This window comes from Strongylocentrotus purpuratus, unplaced genomic scaffold, assembly GCF_000002235.5.
Source record: "Strongylocentrotus purpuratus isolate Spur 01 unplaced genomic scaffold, Spur_5.0 spur5_scaffold_14, whole genome shotgun sequence".
Taxonomy (NCBI): domain Eukaryota; kingdom Metazoa; phylum Echinodermata; class Echinoidea; order Camarodonta; family Strongylocentrotidae; genus Strongylocentrotus; species Strongylocentrotus purpuratus.
In genome coordinates, this window is record NW_022145599.1 from 29,743,667 (window position 1) to 29,748,428 (window position 4,762).

The window sequence follows — 4,762 nt, forward strand, 5'->3', positions numbered from 1 at the left end:
GTGCCTGATGGTTGCCCCATTTGGGTAGTTGTGGCAGTAGACACTGCACGTTTTCAACTTTTCTTTGGTAAGGGCAACATATTCTGCATTTCCTGGGCACACATTCAACGATGAAAAAGTATTTACAACGGATTTTACGTCCACAGAATCATTCAGATTGACACTGATGCCAGTGAAGAGAGGATGGTCAGCATCAACCACGTGCTGTTTTGTTTCACTGTCAGAACGTTACTTGCTTTGCCGTCATCATCTAGTGAAACAACAAGGGTTCTGCTAGCCTGTTTTTGAGCAACTAGGTGTTAAAAACTGCCTTATCATCTCAAAGAGGACTTCTTTGATGTCTAGATCACTGCAATTCTTCTTACATAGGGTATGTTGTATGTTGCATTCCAGGCATCCATCCACATTCTCTATGTGGAAATAGGATGGGATAGGACAAAGGGCCATGATTGGCAATATGCTTGAAATGTTCTGCAAAGGCCTATATCTAGGATAGACAATGAGGTCTCGATCAGGGGGGATGCCATCATCTCCTACAAACACTGCAGCAACTTCACCATGGTTGGGCAAGCTGTAGCGCCTTTGATCCGTTCCTTTTTTTATGACCATGGTGACAGTGGGTGGCTGGCAATTTGATGTCGGTGCTTTCTGGTTTTCTTCTTCCCTCACCTTCATGCATATGTTTGTATGAAGCAGCATATGGGTTGATGTCAATAAGTTCCTCATGAATTGAATCCATAATGCTCTTGTGACAATGTTGATTCTGTGGTTGGGCCAGTCTGGTTTGTGTTGCTTGTGGTCCATCCAGTATATAGATTTGGCCATATTGGTGAGGTCCCGTTTGGGGTTGGGTGATTTGTGCCAGTCCTGTGATATATATCTTTGCCCATGAATACGAAAGCAATACAGTCCATGACCTGGTGGCGGGCCATCATTGTGCCCATTGACGCAAATGCAAATTATCTATTGTAACTACAAATGTGTTTGAGAAAGTTTTTCGATGTGTGGTCCTGCCCCCCTAGAAGATTTTGCAGTAATGAAGGGTAAGGTGATAGAGGCTGGAAGTTAACTTTCCCGTTGTAACAACAGTTACTTGGTTTATTTTTTAAACGTTTTGCATGATAATATAGGCATTCATGTGACATTGGTCCAAGAGAGAAACTGATAAATGAAGTGTGGTAACTTGGGGCACCATTCAAATTGGATCGATATGCAACGTTTCCTCGCACTTAGGTGGAATCCTGAGCAGGAGAATCACCTTAGATCTACGTTACCGTCACCTTCAGATTTAATTCATCACAAATCGCATTCCGGATTCCAAAGTATTGATCCCGACCCATGGCCAGCACCTTCTTTATTTGTGTGGGCTCCCTATTGCCCGGGTCATTTATGAAAATGTCTTAGACCGCATTTCCTCCTCCCTTGACCACGACGTTCCCCTTCAAGAACTCTCTCACTCTCTGGTCAGTCGTAGCGTGTGTCCGACGTTGATGAAACCCCTCAACCAGATACATGTACATCATACCCATTTTTCCGCTACGAAGAGTCCCACGCCCAGTCGAGCTTGACGCCATTATTAATATTATTTTAGGCTAAAATTTAGTGTAGTAGATCTACTGTAGACTACATGTATCGGTTACAAGTGCCATGTGCGTACATTCAGTCCGGAAACACTTTTTTTAGTATCGCGGCAGATAATTGGTCCCTATTCTTACTCTCCCAAAGTTCTATCCAATCACTACCCCTGTACCTTGTAATCAAAATGAATATAGTCCTCGAATATCTATATAATGTACTCGTTCACGTAATGTTAATTTAAAAGTCTAAACAAAACATTAAAATGTATTTAAAAATACTTTAAAATGACCTAAAATACCATATTATCAATTGTTAAATATAAGGGTAATTTTAAATTAGATTTTTTTTTTAATTCTTGGGAAAACAATGTTAATAAAAGTGAGTAGACTCTACAAAGTTAGTTGTCATTATTATCACGAGGCTCATAAAATCTGTTAGGGCAAAATATTTATGCCTCCGCGCGGCCGCTACAAAGTAGCCAAAGTTACCAAAGTCTCATTAAAACAAAATTAAGTGAATTAAATTGTTTTTGCAGTCCAGATATAACAATATTTTGATGTAACAGTGATTTTTATCTGGTAACGAGGGGTTTATTATAATGAGAATCTACTGTATGAACAAATTAATCTGCTGATGCCAAGATAAGGAAATCATTTCTTGTTTTTCAATGGCATATTGCATACAATGAATACAATAGAGAACTTACCATCGATACTGCTCAAAGCTGCCCCAACTTTCAAGACCTGCATCACAGCAAGTGGAGCCCGATGGCCGTTTGTGTTCATCTCTTCACTTTGGCCCATATGCGTGTACTTTAATCTGATGGCTTGACATCTATTTAATCATAGATTCTTGGCTGCAGAGATGAGATCAACAGCCTTTTCACACACAGCTAAAATTCATCGTATCTAGAGATGATTAGAATCACTCAACAGTTTTAAACATGTTTATAGACAAAATTTCCCAGTGTGAACATCGTTTATACGATGTTGGGATAGATACGAAGTCGCGAATCCATACGCCCCTAAAAGCAGGCTGCAGATACGAAGTTCGTATCTAGAGAGCTTGACATTTTGTGTGTGAAAGGAAATTCGTGTTTAAACGTGTTTAAACTGGATGGAGCGTGTGCTTTGATTGATATGACATGACCTTCAATGCGCAATGGCACTATTTTACGAGCAGTAGTGAATCACGAAACTATTAACGATCGCAACGAAATTTCTGTGTGTGAAAGGCTCGTGATTAGTTTAAACACGTTTCAAACACGTTTATACGAATCATGTTTATAGAATTTTAGCTGTGTGTGAAAAGGCTGCAAGTCTCTTCAGATCTGGCACCTGTTTGCAGACATGGTTCACTGCATGCCATCCAGATACATGGGATGAAGATCCTTGCGTTGAAGGAAAAAGATGATCATTTCCTTCTCTAACACCTGCATCTCACGAGCTTCATCATCAGCTATTACTTGTAGTGATTCAAAACAGTCCTTAGAAATATGTAAGCACTGGGACTAAGTTGACTGCTATTACATTCTATCATCCCTTTACTTAATTACTGAACGTAGGCTATTTGGTACGATTTTAACAAAGTGAACGTTATCCAACCAATCAATTAATTCTGTACCACTTTTTGATACGATAAACAATTTTGTGAATCTTTTATTTTATAAAAACAGGTACATGTATTTTAATACTGCAAATGTAGCTAATACTCAAAACCTAGAATATTTACCTTTATTCTGCTCTGCAACATTAATTCAGCTACTTGCTATCTTTCGATAGTTTGGGGCTGTAGCTAGGGTAATTCCTTCGCCAATGGCCATTCTTCCTATAGACGAAACAGAAGTCGGTTGCCTTGGGTCCTGACTGGTAACTAGGATTGAACGGTCTAAAATATATGTGGCATTATGTTGCCACGAAAATTATTATTGGCATAATTAGCCATATACGCTGGATTAGCAGGAGAAGCCACCAGTCTTCCCGCTTGATATGGCTTGGTTTTTTTGATTGATTTAACACCAGACTTTTTCTTTCTGGCTGCCGCTCTGGCTTGAGCAGAACAATTTTTCTTGTCATCCTCACTATCTTTAGCTAGTTTGCGGAGGTTTTCATTCCGGCTTTTATTCAATGCATAAGTGGCATCGCCAAAGACATAATCATAATTCAAATTGAGAACCTCTATGAATTTATCCATTGCATCAGCTGCTTCATCCTTATCATGTATCAGGAATGTGCCTCCTTTAGATGAGAACAGTTCTTGCACTTGAACATCTCCTGTGAATATCTTCCCCAGTTATTTTGACCAGTAGAAAAATATATTTTTTCACTATTATTCACATGTTTTTTTTTGCTATTTCTTGAATAATTTTTTTTTTAAAACTGTTTTTCTAATATTTTTTCACTTTCCCCAACGAGGTGGCTATTTTTTGACTATTTTCATTAAAACATAGCAATGCATCATCTAACCCGACATCCATCCACACATGCATACCTCTACAATCTTTAATATATCGATGACACAGGTTTCTTCTCTCTTTACCAATGAAATGTTAAAGGGAAAGTCCACCCCCAAAATAAGTTTGTTTCGATAGAGGCAGAATAATAAGAAAATCAGGTGAGTGAAAGTTTGAGCAAATTCTGAATGAAAATAAGAAAGTTATGAATTATTGAAGTTGTGATCAATCAAATACAAATTGGCAACTCTATGACGTATCATGCGAGCTCAACTTCCATTTGTTCAGTACTAAAAAAATCTAAAATGTTCATTTTCCCTCACGCAAAATTGCAACCATACATGCCCCCTAAATATAATAATTGCAAATATGTTTCTATACTACCCCTGCAAGGAACAAATATATTCCGTCATCATTAACGAAGAAAACATGATTTTATGGAATATTATGCACAAAGCAAATGAAGGAGAGCTCGTATAATAAGTCACAGAGTTGCCAATTTGTAATTGATTGATCACAACTTCAATAATTCATAACTTTCTTATTTTCATTCAGAATTTGCTCAAACTTTCACTCACCTGATTTTCTTATTATTCTGCCTCTATCGAAACAAACTTATTTTGGGGGTGGACTTTCCCTTTAAGATTATTTGCACGAGTAAAATGATCACTATAGAGTACTGTATTGCTAAGGGCAAATTTGGAAATAACAGCATAGTAGTATGATGTTGGG